This window comes from Narcine bancroftii, chromosome 9 (genome assembly GCF_036971445.1).
Source record: "Narcine bancroftii isolate sNarBan1 chromosome 9, sNarBan1.hap1, whole genome shotgun sequence".
In the NCBI taxonomy this organism is placed as follows: Eukaryota; Metazoa; Chordata; class Chondrichthyes; order Torpediniformes; family Narcinidae; genus Narcine; species Narcine bancroftii.
This window is the reverse complement of record NC_091477.1, coordinates 22,946,995-22,965,156: the sequence shown is the minus strand read 5'-3', so window position 1 is coordinate 22,965,156 and position 18,162 is coordinate 22,946,995.

The following is an 18,162-nucleotide window of genomic DNA, read 5'->3' as shown; positions in this document are numbered from 1 at the left end:
ATATGCCTTCCCAAGATCGCCTTCCCAAGATCGTGTTATATGGCGAGCTCTCCACTGGCCACCGTGACAGAGGTGCACCAAAGAAAAGGTACAAGGACTGCCTAAAGAAATCTCTTGGTGCCTGCCACATTGACCACCGCCAGTGGGCTGATAACGCCTCAAACCGTGCATCTTGGCGCCTCACAGTTTGGCGGGCAGCAACCTCCTTTGAAGAAGACCGCAGAGCCCACCTCACTGACAAAAGGCAAAGGAGGAAAAACCCAACACCCAACCCCAACCCACCAATTTTCCCTTGCAACCGCTGCAATCGTGTCTGCCTGTCCCGCATCGGACTTGTCAGCCACAAACGAGCCTGCAGCTGACGTGGACATTTACCCCCTCCATAAATCTTCGTCCGCGAAGCCAAGCCAAAGAAAAAAAGAAGAAGAAAGATATGCACTGATACAACAAGGACATTTAAAAGACCCTTAGATAGGCATATAGATGTAAGCAAAACAGAGTGTTATGGGTGTGAGGTAGGAAAAAATTAGATTGTTGTAGAGTAAGTTTACATAGGTGGCACAACATCATGGGCTGAAGGGACTGTATTGATCTATACTCTATTTCCATTACCTGTTGTTCGGAATATACATTTTGTATCTTTGTCCTGGCCTTCATTTTAAGATTAACACTTCAGGAACTGCCTCAGAGGCTCAGAAGGCCAAGGTGAAACTGTGGAGAGAGAAAAACTGAAGAAATGTTTCAGATTAGTAATATAACAATCCAACCTTTTCCCTCTCTACAGTTGCTGCCTTACCTGCTGTGTTTCTAAATGTTTAGATATTGCCTTTTCTATTCATGTCTTTCCTGAGGTTTAGTGAACAAAACAGTAGAATTCTCCAGATGGTGCTAAACAAGGATCTGTCCATGCTTTTAAGTGTCACTTATTTACTCTGAATTCAAATCTCTATTCCTGTCATAATTTTGATTGCAACTTGTATGAGTCAATTACCTGTCAATGGTATGTGTGCATACACCCAAATCCATTTGCTCCCCTGCAGCTCCCCCTCTCACATACTTTAGGAAACATTCTAGTTCGTCTTTCTCAGAGACAAAGGTAATGATCTCACACTTTCCAGTGATCCCATCCCTCCCCCCCCCCCCCCCACCCCCACCCCCACCCCACCCAGGTTATTTCCCTTGATGCAGCCATGCAAATACTGAGGTTACTTTTACCAGTTTACACCTATGCCATTGTAAATACTTCTACTCAATGATAAAAATTGTAATATGAAAGGAAAAGGCAAGGATTTTAGGAATGAAGCAAATAGGACAGAGTTTGCGGCGGTTTGGAAACCCCGGCAAATTTATACTGATGTGTAGTAGAGAGTGCCCTGACAGGCAGCATCATTGACTGGTATGGGGACACCAATAACAGCATAAAGCTCTGCAAAAGGTAGTGGACACCGCCCAGGATATCACAGGCAAAACCCTCGCCACCATCGAGAACATCTACAGGGAACGCTGCCGACAGGGAGCAGCGGTGATCATTAAGGATCCACCACCCAGCACATGCCCTGTTCTCGCTGCTACCGTCAGGAAAGAGGTAGAGGTGCGACAAGACTCACATCACCAGGTTCAGGAACAGATGCTCCACCTCCACCAACAGGTTCCTCAACAACAAACTCAATCGGGGACCCATTTAAGGACTCTTAGTTTTGCACTTTATTGATTCTTTTTCTCTGTATTGCACAGTTTGTTTATTTGTTTATATGTGTACATTGTCTACATTTTTTTTACCATCCCAATAAGTGGTAATTCTGCCTCGCCTTCAGGAAAAAGAATCTCAGTTTTATGTGATGTCATGTATGTATACTGACAATAAATCTGAAATCAAATCAAACTGAAATCAAATCTGAAGTGTCTTGCATAAGGTAAAGAGCTCTCTGAATGCTTCAGGGGTGCTGTGCCATGCAATGCTTCCATGACCTGAGGCATGTCCATGCATGTCAATTGGAGGAATCATGATAAATCCTTGCTGGAATACCATAACTAAATTCTTTGGCTTGGCTTCGCGGACGAAGATTTATGGAGGGGGTAAATGTCCACGTCAGCTGCAGGCTCGTTTGTGACTGACAAGTCCGATGCGGGACAGGCAGACACGGTTGCAGGGGTTGCAGGGGAAAATTGGTGGGTTGGGGTTGGGTGTTGGGTTTTTCCTCCTTTGTCTTTTGTCAGTGAGGTGGGCTCTGCGGTCTTCTTCAAAGGAGGTTGCTGCCCCCCGATTAGATTAACGTGGGATTATCAATAATGATCTATTGGTTAATTCATGATGGTATTCTTTACCTTATACCATATCTCCCAACAATCAATTGTATGCTCCTCTTGTGAAATATGGGAGATCCAAGAGTGTTCTGCACTTGCATGCATAGCTGCAGCTTATCTTAGATCACATGGATCAGCTGGATTGCCAGTTAACTCACTGGGGAAAGCATAAAGTAAATGCCAGGACTCTGAAATTTACTGTACAGAGAGAACTTCGAGTACTACAGCTCACTGGAACTGGCAACACAAGTGGGTAGAGTGGTAATGCAGATGCACAGTGAACTTACCTTCATTGGTCGGGGCATAGAGTATAAAAATTGGGGAATTATGTTGCAGCTGTACAAAACTTTACTGTGGCTGTATTTGCCACATAATATAAAGGATATGAAGGTTTTGGACAGTTACAAGAGAGATGTTGCCTAGATTAGAAAGTATTGGATACAAGGAGAGGTTGGACAAACTTGGATTGTTTTTGCTGGATCATTCCAGGCAGAGGGGAAACCTAGTGAAAGTTTAGAAAATTATGACAGGCATATGTAGCATAGATAGTCCGAGTCTTTTTCCCCAGAGTGGAAATGTCAATTATAAGAGGGCATAGGTTTAAAGTGAGAAGGAGAAAGTTCAAAGGAGATGCGAGATGCGAGTGGTAGTGTCTGGATACGCTGCCTGGGAGGTAGTATAAGCAAATATAAGAGCAATGTTTAAGAGGCATTTAAAAAGGCAGGAAATAGAGGGATAAAGATCATATACATGCAGCTGGGATTCCTTTGGATTGTTATCATGGCAATTTTAGATATGGTGGGTCAAAAGGGCCTGTACCTATGTTATACTGTTCCATAATATTCCATATTTATCAAATAATTTCATAATGGGATATTATGATCATAATCCATGAGAAGCTGCCAAAATTCTTCTGGAAATCTTGATACTTATTTACTTATTGGCATGTAAGGGGAAAATCCCAATAAATGGATAAATGTGAAATTATTTAAGCAGCAATAGATTGGGAAATGTTGATGTACAAAGGAATTTGGACATTTGAAAGCAAAACCACAAGTGCAGCAAACTTTTCAAAATGCTTGCAGTATTTTGGCTTTACTTGAAAGAGATTCCAGGTGCAGGAGCAAGGATGATTTACTCAAATTGTACAGGGATTGGTGAGACCTTATCTGGAGTCGCATGTGCAGCTTTACTCTCCTTTATCAAAGGGAAGAAAAGGAGGAAGTGCAGGAATGGCGTACAGGGATATGTGGAGGGATCGTTTGTAGGTACTGTGAAACGTGACATGAGAGAAGGATCTTGATGGAGGGTTCCAATCCAACACAACAAATATTTTTCTCCCACTGATGCAGCTCAACCCAGAGCTCCTCCATCAGATTGTCCTTTAGCATAAAAATGTAACAAACTACATGGCATTTCTGCAGAACACGCCATAACCAATCTGCAAATACCTTCAGTATTTGCTTAAGATAAATTATTACAAATTATGTTTGTTGATCTTCATTAACATTTGACTGAAATATCAAATTGATTGACGATAATATTTGAGTAACTGATTGGGCTCAAAGGTTCCATTATCAGTTATGTTACCTTCTAACAAATGTGAGACTCTTTATTTTCTCTCCAAGGAAGCCAACCAATTTTTAAAAAATATTTTATTTAAGTTGTAAGAAAATAAAGAATATAGGACGCAATTAATAAAATAACAATAATATATTGAATATAAAATCATGGAAAAACATTCATAAGGGCCGAAAATAAATAAAAAGGGAAGGAGAGTCCCTCTTCTCCCAGTGCCCCCTCCCCGATTCGAGACAGACGGCAGGGAATAGAGGGAGATAAAAGGAAAAATAGAAAAGAAAAAGTAACAAGAGCAAGGTTTGACATCTCAGAGTCACATCATTTTAAAAGTATTAAATTTCTAATAAGAAGAATACTAATTGACGAATATCAAAATAAATTATACAATCTGGGCTTTTAAGTAATTTAAATAAGGTTGCCAAATTTCGACGAACGTACTACATCTATTCCTGAGAATATAAGTAATGTTCAAAAAGGGAATACAACTTTGCACTTCCATGTTCCAATGCGAAGTAGGGAATCAGATTTCCATGTTACTGTGATACATTTCCTGGCTATTGACAATGCAATGCAATTTTAATAAATTTAGATTTACTTCTGGAGGAATTAACTTTTATAATTGCCAAATTACCCAGAAGAAACCACTCTGGATCTAGAGGGAAGTTCACCCCACAATTTTTGTCAACACCTCCCCCAAAATGGTTTTAATTTCATGTATAACCAGGTGGAATGTAAATAGGTACCAACATGTATACCACACCTAAAACACCTAGCAGAAAATTCTGGTTTATTTTTATATATCTTTTGAGGTGTGAGATATAATTGGTGCAGAAAATTATAATGAATCAATCGATATCTAGTATTAATTAAGGTAGTCATATCTACACATAGATCAGGCCAGCATCGTGGATTAATTACAATGCCCACATCCAATTCCCATCTCACCCTTGACATATGTAGTCCAGATTTTGGGCTTTAATCTTGGATCAGAGCACATTGGTAGGACCATTAATGGTCCCCATTTTTCCCTCAAAAAAGATCGTAATTGGAGATAGCATAAGAATGTATTTTTAGATAAATTATATTTATTTTTAAGTCCCTTAAATGGCATAAATTTCCCCTGTTGATCATAACAATCTTTAATGCACCTATAGAAGCTATCCAATTATTGGTCATTGTTACGTACCAGACCAGCAGCAATAGAAATTCATCAAGACAATGGTATCTTCAAAGCAATAATTTTTATTAATAATTATTAATAACATAACACTTCTTACTTAACTCTAAATGTAACTCTAACAATCCCATTATGTGCAAATGCATATTTGTGCGTGTGTGTGTGTGTGTGTGTGTGTGTGTGTGTGTGTGTGTGTGTGTGTGTGTGTGTGTGTGTGTGTGTGTGTGTGTGTGTGTGTGTGTGTGTGTGTGTGTGTGTGGCAAAACCAAAACCCATTAAAGTTTAGGCCTAATTCTGAATGATGATTTTAAAGTTCAGTCAGTTTTATATTGAAACTCAGATTCTTTTAATTGCTGTCCAAAAGCAATCATGGATTAGTTGTGAAGCATCAGACTTCATAAAACTCATGGAATTCTTGTAGAGTTGATTTCAGAGAATTATTTCTTCATATGAATGATTTATCTCTCTTGCATGGGGATGTCAGAACTTTTGTTTTCTTCCACGATGAGTTCACTAACTCAGGTATAAGTCTGATGAAGTAACCATTGCAATGGTTATGATCTAGAAACAAGACTGATCATGCTTTCTTGAGTTAGTCACAAGTGGCTATTTAAAATGCCACCACAGCACTGCTCTCTCTCTTGACCAAAAGAAACAGCAAAGTGATCATCCTTCTCGCGCCATGTCAGTCTGTGTTACTCACAGAATGTTATGGCATTTCTGACCTCAGATGTTTTTGGTTCAGTAATATTAAAGATGCTTCTTTAAATGGCATAATCACTTAACATGACCTCACTGATGGGTTCTGTTTGAAGTTTATCTCTTCCAAAAGTTTGAATTAATATGGTTCTGAATTATATGCTGACCACAAGCAAAAGACTACATTGTTTAAACAGATGCCATCTAAGTTTGCATTCTAACAACATAGAGCAACCCCATTGTCCAAGATATTTCAATGAACAAACACTTCTCATTTTATTGGCTTGTTTACCAGACTTTGTGTGTTCAAAAATAGCTTTTGTCTGAGTGTGTGTCTGTACGTGTGCCCCTGAATCCAATCTACAAAATAACTTTAGTAAGAAATATATATTTTATAACTAAAGATTATTAATAACACAATTCCTTCACAGTTATAAGATATCTGTATCGGTCAGGACCCAATTAGTTGTGTGTGGTTAATACACAATGAAATGACCATTGAACACATCATTCAAGATTACGAAGTGGATTAACAAAATTTATATGGGAGGTTTTGTTCACGAATGACATGGTTGTTTGCCTTCATTAAGTATCTACAAAACCTAGCTATACAATGTCTGTACACATGCCGAAATACTGGAGGAACTCAGCTGGTCTTTTCAGCATCTATAGGAGACCAAGATATATTGCTGAGATTTGGGCCTGAGCCCTTTTTCAAGGAAAAATTAGAAAAGTTCAAAGCAGGATATATCAGAAAATCTCAGAATTCAAACAATGGAGATAGAAATCCAGACCAACAAAAGGTGTTAATTGGATATGATAAGGGACCAGGTAGAATTTATCATGTCTGTGCAAAAGGAGACAGGGAATGAAGAGACCACAAGGGAATGGTGGAGTTAACAAAACCCAGAGAACTCAATATTAATGCCATCTGTTTGGAGGATGCCCAGTCAGAAGATGAGGTGTTGTTCCTCCAATCTATGGGTGGTCTCAGTCTGTCAGTACATGAGACCACAGAAATAGGTATCAGCGAGGGAATGGAATGGAGAATTGAAATGATGGCCACTGGGAGATCCATGCTATTGTGGCATATAGAATCGAGTGATCTCCCAGTTGTACTCAGTCTCTTTGATGTGGAGGAGACCACAGCAGGACCACTGGATGCAGTAGATGATCCCTGCAGATCCACATGCAATGTTGCTCCACATGGAAGGATCGTTTAAGGCCTCGAATGATGCTGAGGGAGGAGATTTGGGTGCAATTAGAGCATTGCTATGACCTAGACCAGCAGTAATTTTTGTGTACACAAATTACTTTAATTTTCCATAAACCATTCTTTTGATTCCATGACATGTTTATTCAGCTTTTACTGAACAATGAATTGGCAGACAAATGATCTCTGATATTTGCCAGCTGTCATTTCAAAGGATTCTCTGAGTGTATAATTGGGTGTGTCTGTGTGTCCGTGTGTCCAACCACAAAAGTCCCTTACTAATAAATATATGTAATATTATATACCTAAAGATTAATACTAGCACAAATCGATCACACCTCCTACCAGCAAATAAAATTTTGAGCTTTTTTAAAGATTAAAATATTAAACTGCAATCTACTATTTATCTGGTAGATTTTACATACTTATGTTATACTATATAATACAAACAAATATTACAGAAATAATATGCAAATTCAACATCTTGAAAGGCAATCAGCTATCACATTATCCTTGCCTTTAATATGAGTTATCATTAAATCATACTCTTGCAAAATCAAACTCCAATTTAACAATTGCCTAATTTTATTTTTCATTTACTCAAGAACACTAATGGATATTCTGTATTCATTGCTCATTTGTGGAAAAGATATCAACTGTCCTTGTTCATAACAATCTTCAGTATTTTTAATTACTTTTTCTGACCATAGTTTCAGAAAATGATTATCTTTTGAAAAGGGTATCAAAATATTCTGGAACAAAGCGATTTTGGATGATATACCTCCTTTATTTCCAATTTCCCTATCTATCTTACCCTAAATATCTACTAAATGTTTTAATAGAGGCTTGTCTTTGATTCTTATCATTAATTTTGAATTCTATTTATAAATAAACAAGCAACTATGTTTTCCCCAATTTTTCCTAGTTCTATTTTAATCCAGGCTGGCATGTTCTCTTCTTCTTCAAAAAAAGATGCAATAAATATTATAGGGCTTCCCTATAATAATTGTCAAAATTTGTGAGTTGTAATCCCCAATTCATATTTCCACATTAACATTTGCATTGATACTCATGATATTTTACCTTTCCATAAAAATTTTCTCACACATTATATTAGGTTTCTAAAATATCTTTTGAGGTAATGAGATAGATAGTGTTTGAAATAGATATTTAATTCTTTGAAAAATATTCATCTTTATACAATTAACTTTCCCTATTAAAGTAATATGTAGGGTTATCCATTTTTTCAGATAGATTCTTTAAATAATCATCTGTCTTGCTCTTCATCCTGTTTTTTGGCCATTTAAATTGGATATTTCTCTGACATTGTGTATTGTCCCATTTTGTAAAGGACATAACTTCACTCTTATCCCAATTTATTTTATATCCTGAAACTTGCCCATATTCTTCCAACCTAAGATGTAATTGTCTTAAAGATGATTCTGGTTAGGTTAAATATATCAATACATCAATTGCAAATAGGGCTAATTTTATGCTCTTCTTGACTGACTCTGAACCTTTTAATTTCCACAACTTGTCTAATTGTCTCTGCAAGTTGCCCAATCATTAAATAAAATAATGCTGGGAACGAAGGACATCCTTGCCTACTAGATATATGTAAATGAAATGGAGCAGATATCTGCCCGTTTGCCACTACTTTAACCTTTGGACTAGTATACAGTGCTTTAATCCAGTTTATAAAGGTTTGTCCAAGTCCAAAATTTTCCAAAACGTTAAATAAACATCCCTTTCTAGTCTTGAGATTCTGGATGATATCCAGATGATGTGATCTGTTTAGTTCTCAATTTATAAACTAACTGCTGAAACAATCCTGACATAAAATTACTCCGCTGATCTGATTGTATCTATTTAGGCAGACCAACTAAAGTGAAAAAATTCACAAGAGCACATGACACAATCATAGCGTTAATATTTTTAAGTAGTATGTCTTCTGGAAATTTAGAAGATGTATACATGATAGTTAACAAATATTCATTTCCATATTTTGTCTTGGGCAATGGACCAACACAATCCACAATAACTTTAGAAAAAGCTTCTCAAAAGCAGAAATAGATTTTAAAGGAGTCACTGTGGGACCTCGATTAGGTTTCCCTGCAACCTGACAAGTGTGACACATCTGAAAAAAATGTCACATCTTTCCTCAAGCTCGGCCAATAAAATTGTTTCATAATTTTATAGATAGTTTTATTTACCCAAAGATGACCACTTAAATGTCTACTCAGGGCCAAGGTTACAATTTCATCCCTATAGGATTTAGGAACTATAACCACTGCCTATTCTTCATTGACAAGGATATAAGGTGATCTCCACTTCCTCATTGATACACTTTCCATGAAATAATATCCAACTGGCACTTTCTTAATTTCATCTGCAGAGAGAACCTTATCTCTCACTTCAGTAAGATCAGGATCTCTGTTCTGCCTCTCTATTAGCTCCTTTCTGGGCACTGTCACAGACAGCTGACTCATTCAAATCAGTTTGTACAGTACTTTCTTTGCTGGCACTATTTCCCCATTTACTTTCTAACATAATTTAATAACATATTACCTTCTTGAAAAGGTCTATTGGGCACAAATTTCACCTTGTGAGTTAAAACATACTCATATGCAAATTTAGAAGAATCTTTCCCCTTTTGGAAAGTTCCACTTGGCCTTAACTTAAGATTAGAGATTAAAACATACTCATTTGCTAATTCCGTAGAATCTGGCCAAGTTTTCACTCACTTCAAATCTCACCACATAGGATAGAAAATTGGCAATCCCAAAAACTTATCAAAATCTATTGCTGCTGCTAATCTACATACATGCCTTTTAATTGGCTTTCATAAAGAAATTTAATCAAACAAATCAAAAATTAATCAAGCAATAATTTTGGTTAAATCCTGGATGAGTCCCCAAATTGGTTATGACTAGACCAGTAGCAATTGTGTGTACACAAGTGACTTTGGTTTTCATTGAACCATTCTTTTGATTCCATGGCATGTTTATACAGGTTTTACTGAACAATAAATTTACAGACAAATGATCTCCAATATCTGCCAGCTGCCATTTCAAACAATTACATTCTGAGTATGTAATTGTTTATGTCTGTGTGTCCTTGTGTCCAGTCACAAAAGGTCCCTTACTAAGAAATATATATATAATATTTTATACCTAAAGATTAATATTAGACAAATCCATCATAAGCATTTCCTGTCACGGGGTAAGTCCAAAGATGATGATTGGTGGGAAAGGAGGAGTGGACAAAGGAATCACAGAGGGAGTGGTCCCTGTGAAAGGCAGAGAGGGAAGGAGAGGGGAATTTGAGTCAAGTGGTGAGATCACATAGTAGGTGGTGGAAATGGCAGAGGAGGATATTTTGGATGCAGAGGCTGGTGGGGTGGTAGGTGAGGATGAAGAATCCTGTCCTTGTTGAGCATGAGGGTGAAGGGGGCCAGGGCAGATGTGTGGGTAATGGAGGATTGCAGGTGAGTGTCAATTTGATGGTAGATGGAAAGTCACGTTGTTTGAAGAAGCACTTTGGTATGTTTACTACAATCACAGTATCTGCAGCCTAACATGTTTCACTCTAATACAATGTCTGCACCAATTTGAGAATTATCATTTTATATTCACTTGAAAATTTCAGTGTTTACTCTTCATCCCTACTTCCGTGAGAAAATTGAAGAGAGCTGCTTTATTTAATTGCTTTATTGAAGGAGTTTTTACTGTACTCTTCGATAAAAAGTTACAATTAATGGCCAATAGTATATTTTCAGGAAACATCCACGAATCATGGCTTCCAGGCAGTACACAAGCAATGTTAGCATAAAAAACAGAAGCAAGGACAGACTATTTGACCCCTTCCTCCTGTTCCGCCACTCAATAAGCTGGTGGCTGATCTTTCCAGGAGTAACCCCAGATTCTTTGATTCCTTTAATGACAAAAAAAATCCATCAGGGTCTGTCTTGAATGTGCTTAGCAAATGAGCCTCCAGCACCTTCTTGAGTGGAGAATTTCAAAAACTTTCTACACCCTGGGAGAAGAAATATCTTTTCATCTCAGAAGGCCTATCCCTTATTTTGGGATGTTTCTGGATACCCTAGCAAAAGAAAACATCAACTGCTTAATTATCCTGTCAAGCCATTTAAGGATTCTATATGTTTCAACAAGATCATTCTGATACTTTTAAATTCTAGTTTAAACTTAAATAATCTTTTTCTCAGGATTCATGATCAAAAATTAATTTATTATCATAGTAATAAAACAGTGTCATATTACATGAAATTTCACCACCAGCAGGAATTGCCTAAGCCTTAGATTCAGATAGGGAGAATCAAAAGAGAATCCCCGTATAGGATCCTCATAGGATATTATCTTCATTGGATAATATCCCTATCCCTGGAATCAATTTGACCATTCTTGTCCTACCCCCACTAACACAAGATTCCTTGGGTTTTGTGACTGAATCTGTACACAGAATTCTAGATGAGATCTCAACAGAGCCCCTTAAAACTGTTATAAGTCATCTTTCCTCCTATGCTCATATTCCCTTGTAATAAAGGCTAACATTTGCCTTTCTCATTGCTTACTGTGATAGCACACTGACATTCATTGATTCATATTTAATGATACACCTTTCATTCTCTCATCATTTATAAAATAGTCAATTTTTCAAATGATTATGTTCTATTTGACAAATCTCTTCCCAATTCCTTGTCCTGTCTACTTTCTCTTGAATTTTCTGCTCACAACTACCAAACTAGATTTTGGGCACATGCCTCTGAAGTGGAACTAGAATCCAGATACTTCTGCATTTGAGTCTCGAATGCTACAAATTGACTCAGTGAGCCAACTATTTCAAGATTATATAGCTCATTGGACCATGTAAGCACATAGGATGATAAAGAAGGCAATGGTAGATTTGTCTTGATTGGTTGGGACACTGAGTATAAGAGTAAGGAAATCATATTGAAGTGATATGAAACTTTGGTTAGGCTGCACTTGTAATATTGTGTTCAATTCTATTAACAGGAAGGCTTTGGAAAGGGCCCAGAAGAGATCTACCAGGATGCTTCCTGAATTAGAGGGTATGACCTATAGGAGAGGTCAGAGAAACTTTGGTTGTTTTCTCTGGAGTGTCAGAGGCTAAGAGGAGACTTGATATTTGTTAATAAAATTATGTCTTTGGTAGACAGTCAGAATCTTATTTCCAGGGTAAAAATATCAAACATTAGAGGGCCTGCGTTCAAAGGGAGAGGGGGAAGTTTAAAAGAGATATGAAATGCAATTTCATTACACAGTTCAGCAGATACGATAATAGCATATAAGAATTAGGATGGCCCATTTTGTGTCGAGGTTAGTGCAATGCAGTTACAGTGCCAGCCACCCAGAACAGAGATTGAATCCTGCACGGTCTGTACGGAGTTTGTACGTTCTCCCCAGTTTCCTCTTGGTGCTCTGGTTTCCTCCCACCCTCAAAACATACTGGGGCTGTAGGTCAAATGGGTGTAAATCGTGCTAGTGGCCCTAAAAGGCCTGTTATCGTGCTGAATATTTAAATGTAAAATTTAACTTTAAAATTTTTTCAAGTTAAATTTTCTAGATAGACACGTGAGATGGAGAAGAGAGATGAATTTTAGTTTAACTTGGGCATCTTGGGCCAAGTGGCCTGCTCTTGTTCTGCACTGTTTTATGTTAAAATTTCTATCATTGAGGACCACCAAAACTGTAATATAATCCATCAAACAAAATGTAGTTCCTCTGGCAAAGCCGAACATTTCTTGGATTGCCTTCCAGCTGATTAAATTGCTTTACAAACAGACTGAATTCCCTTGAGATAGTGCCATAATATTTCAAGATAAATGGTTACAGATGTCAATTGATAAGAAATTCCTTTGACACACGGAGATCCTTTGTTGCCATCTGTTTGATTTTATCAGTTAAAATGTTCTCCACAATACAGAATCACAAACCGCATCAAGCTATTAAAGTAACTGATCTAGAACATAAATAATTCTAAGTACACTATCTTCTCTGAGGCACAAAGCACAGTAGTCCTTCACAGTAACACATTCTGATCTATCACAACTTCTTTGATTATACTGTAGCGAATATCAGTTAAAATCTTTACTCCCTGAAAATAACTGTAAGAAACATCCTTTCTGTATCACCTCTGTGAATTGTTATGAGGATTGAGTGTGAGGATATTAAAAAGTGCATTAAATCTTTTACATAGCTTTTCTTTTGATGTCTTGGAATATCAAAGCAGATGTGTAGAGCAATGTAAAAGGATATAAATAAATCAGAGAGGAACAATGTATTTACTAATTTATGAGGCCAAAGGCGACTCCCTTCAAAAGGTTTAGTGTCCACACTTCCTGAGCAGTGAAAGAATACCTTTCTGATGGGATTCTCCCTTTTTATTGGATTCTCCTGTCTGGTGACCAGAGCAGGAGAAAAATGCCAGAAATGCTCTTGTACCCATTATTCTTTTTTTTCACTCAGAGAGAAAAAAATCATCCATATTCAAACACAGAGACAATGTCAAACATGATTCCAACAGTCACACTCATGCCATTTTTTCAAGTCACTGGGCATTCATTTGGGACACACCAGGCAATTGCAATGCCCAACCCCCATCATGGCTGACAGCTGCACAAATCAGCAATCTGCATATAAGAATTAGGAATTAGGATGGCATAGTACCACGTAATGTTTATGCGCACTTAGGTTTCAGTACTACTTCAACGTTCCTTGTTCTTTTCAAGTACAAGTAGGAGAGGGAAGAAAGATTCTTTATGAAGACCTTGTTCTTTTCAAGTACAAGTAGGAGAGGGAAGAAAGATTCTTTATGAAGACGAATGCTTGATCTAATTGGGACACTCAAGCTAATTAGCAAATTTGATAAGGTAGTTGAGAGAAATCATTTATCTGCTGGAAGAAATGAAGCTGTCGCGGTTGTGTACTTACCTTTATCGGGAGGAGGAGAGTGAGTGTCAGGATCACCCATGGGGCAGTGAGACCATGAGAACATCAGAGGTTTGAGTGGTTTTTGTGTCAAATGAATAAAAAAGAAAGTCAACCTCCTGGTGCGCTCAAATAAACTAGTGAGTGTCTTCTTTATTTGTTCGTAAGCCGTTAAATGGGTGTCATTACAAAATAAAGGGCATACCCTAAAAATTTAAAAAATAAAAATTAGAATTAAGGAATGGAAAATGGGATCTTTCATTCGGGCTTGATGAACTGAAAATGACCAAACAGAATGACAGATTGTTTGTAGGCAGCGAATTAAGAATGACAGACCCAGGCTGGTAGATGGAGTTAGATATGGATTATTTAAAAGACAGTGGACTTTCAAGGGTTTGATGGTGAACCTCTGGGCCAGTGTTCCTCCCTAAGACTAAGAATTTCACTTGTTTGCATTAGTTTTTTCCAGATCTTCCCACCCTTCAAAACATACCAGGGTTATAAGTCAATTTTGTGTAATCGGGCGGCACAACCTCATGGGCCAAGTGGGCCTGTTACCATGCTGTATGTCTTTAAAAAAAAATGAGAGCGAGTATTAGAGCAAACTATGGAAATGATATCAAGCAGAGAAAAGAAAACTTTCATTATCCAGGACTTGGCAATATAATTTAAAAATTTATCCAGAACAATTTAACCCATTCTTCAAAATTAATTTTAGATACTCCTGCAGAGAGCCATCAAATCAAAGCATAACTGTTCCCCACCGAAGAGAAGTTTTAGGCAACTTCTTCTTGTGGCCTAATCTTTTGCACAGTTTCTTAAGCCAAAGGCTCATGCTGATATCATCAGTCTTGCATTGTTCACACAGCTGCCTACACAGAAAGTGTGCACACAAGAAACTGGTTCCACAGAATGATATGATTTGTGCCATTATGCACGTTATATCTTGCCTTTGCAGCTGTCAAAACTATTTGCTTTTATTTTAGGGCTCTTCTTGTTTCATTCCATAGAGCAGATCTAATTTTATATCATAGACTTTAATAAGTATCATGTTACAAGTGCAAGATTACTTTATGGGATCAAGGATTATTGAGACATAGACAATCAGAATAAGTAACATTTCAGCTTTGCAATAGTATTGGATCTTGATTTTTCAGCTAGCTTCTGAAATTTATTAATAAATTTATGCAGTTTATATTTAGAAGTTACTGTATATCTTTTTTCTGCAAATTAATAGGTGGCTGCTCTGTATGAGGACAAAGTCATAAACATTGACTTTATTACAGTAATTTAACAAAGAATCTCAGACAAGCTTATTCATCAGAAAATAAATGAATTCTGTCAGTACCAATGAGTTGAAATCTTGTATAATCTTATTGTACTTTCAGCTGGTGACTTTATTAGATAAAATGCATACAATTGAGAATTTGATTGTGTGCAGTCTGTTACAGAATCAAGTTTATTCCACCTCAAGTGGAACAATGACAAAGTTCTGTATTGCATGAAGAAAGAACATGAGTGGTTGAGAGAGATGTGAAAGGAACTGACTGAAGTGAGCATAGCAAAGAAGGAACTCACCCACCTAACCTAAGAGACTTTCAGATACCAAATGGAGGAAATATAGAAACATGAAAAAAACAGTCAGCAACTATAATTCTGGTGAAATTCTGTTCACATTTCAATTGCTATCAGGAAGCTGGGAGAAACATTTGGAAAAAAAAATGGCCTCCAATGAGAATTGCATGGCAGTTTTCTCAATATGCTCATTTTGTATTGAGTGAAAAGATATTCTTATGTAGCCTAGTGGCTAACTGAAACAACAGGAAATATTAGTGCGGATCTCAAATTGCTTAGTGTTGTATTGCCCGTGAGCTGAAATTATGGAGAGGCACATGGCTCAGGGCAAACAACGACTGGGGAAAGTGACACAAACAGAAGTCACAAAAATGTTTCCTGATGAAAACAAGATCATTCCTCCATAAACAAGTGATGGGAACACATAAATGTTTGCATGAAATCAATTATTTGTCCAGGAAATTACCCAATCATCTCCACTTTATCAAGCTGTATTGTCAATATATGAAGGCTTTTACAGCCGGGGTTCAGATCGGAAACTTTAAAACAAGGCAGGTAAAACAGGAACTATCCTTAGCTCTTTCAGAGCAGGGAGGAAACAATGTGAAGCCAGGAGGATCAGAGAGGCATGGCCAATGGAATGGTCTGCCTCGAGCCTGCTCTTCTACCCTGAGTTTGTATGTAGCTGGTTCATTTAAATTTCTGGCCATTGCTGACCATCAAACATGGGAATGTCACTGAATATCAATGGGAATCAAAAAGCACTGTTGGAAATTGTGTCTGCCTGGAATTTGTCTAACACAAATGCTTCTTGCTACTTATCAGCCAAATCTTGACTGTTCTTTCCTGGCTGGCTGAATGTAGGCCTGGGCTACATCTGAAGAATAGGGCATTAATGCTGTACAGCCATTAGTGACCATCCCCATTTTTAGCTTTAAAATGGAGTGAAGGTCATTGATGAAACAACGAAAGGAGTCTGGCATAAAGAATTCCTGGGACTGCAATAACTGAGTTCCAATAATCTATCGTATCAAATTACTGTGGTGCAAGGATCTTCAGATCCAGCTGCTATTGGTAAAATGAAGCTCACCTTGGAGATTTAAATGACACTAAAGCTCTGATTCCCTCAGCTTTTCCCATCAAATCACCACGAGGCTGACAGACTACTCAAGTGAAAATCAGGCATTCAAAGTAATTGTTGGTGGGGTTGGAGTCAATCGAAAAAGAGAAGCACCAGGACATAGAACAGGTAGCTCAGACCAAAATGTCAATTTCCCACCTGTGTCTTGAGTGAAAATTGCACCCAGTTTTGTAGAAGAAGCTGTTTCTACCTTCAGTTGTACATCTTTCAACTCATTAATTGTGGAAAAAATAGAAATTATTACAACACAGGTCAAGTTGCATGTTTCAAATCAACTTGTCATTTCCAGAAATCCCCAGCATGTATTTGTGCCATTCTATTGCTACAAATTTGAGTTTAAGTAGGACTGAAGTTTCTGCTTTGCCTTGATCAGGAACAGAATTCCAAGAATGCCAAGTTGGAAATGAAGCAGAGTATTATATTTGTTAGTGTGTGGCAGGAAGGCCACCTGCCTGCACAGTTAAAATTAAATTTTCACAGAGATTTAAAAGTAACACTTTAAACTAAATCCATAACCAATTATGAAGTTACACTCTGATTTTAGTGCAATTTAAGTCAGTTAGAATCTAAGTATTTCAATGAACAATGTAAAGAATAGTAACCACTGAAGTGTTGACTTTAGAATTTTTCGGACAACTGATGTTCTGTAGGGTTTAAAAAAACACACAAACTGTCCCTTAGATCTTCCTAACAAGAATCAGAAGAGACATAAAATAATATAAGCTTCCACTTTTCAAATGTAATTGCCATAACTCTGAACAAAGACAGGTCTGAGAGGAACAGTGACAAAGGCCAGTTGTGCAAAGCTTCAAGCATAGTTTAGAGAGTAACTTTTGAAACTTGACACGTGTACTTAATGTACAAGGAAGTTCAATGGCACAAGTAGTCTCAGTAGGAATTGGGAACAAGAAAGTTATCTCTCTGCATAGTGAGAGTTTGCCACAGCTGAGGGGACCCCCATAGCACCATGTTATGTGTGAGCAGTGGTTTTTCCAGGGAGGTGCATGCAGCAGGCTCTTTTGTTTATATGTCAGAGTGGTTAGAAGTGTACAGATCAGATCTCACTTGAGGTCCACAAGCCTCATGAATCAGCCTGGCTATTTTATTAAAATAATGCACAGGCCCTTGCTGTAAAACCTGAGTGCTTACAGTGACTTTCCAGTCATATTTCATCTTCATTTATGATGTCAAAAGGGGGATGCCAAACAGTAATTATTCCACAATGCCAAGAATTTATATGCACTCGTATCTTCAGAAAGCTCACTCATTTCTAATGAAGGGATATACTTCTTATTTCTCTCCTCAGATGGTGTCACTGACTTGTGGTTTACAACAGTTTTAAAATTTTGTTTTACCTCTCTTTTGCTTCTCTCACACTTATTCTCCTCGGATAATCAGTAACACTCAAACACACAAACACAAGAGCGCGCACACACACAGATACTTACACACACACACACACACACACACACACACACACACACACACACACACACACACACAC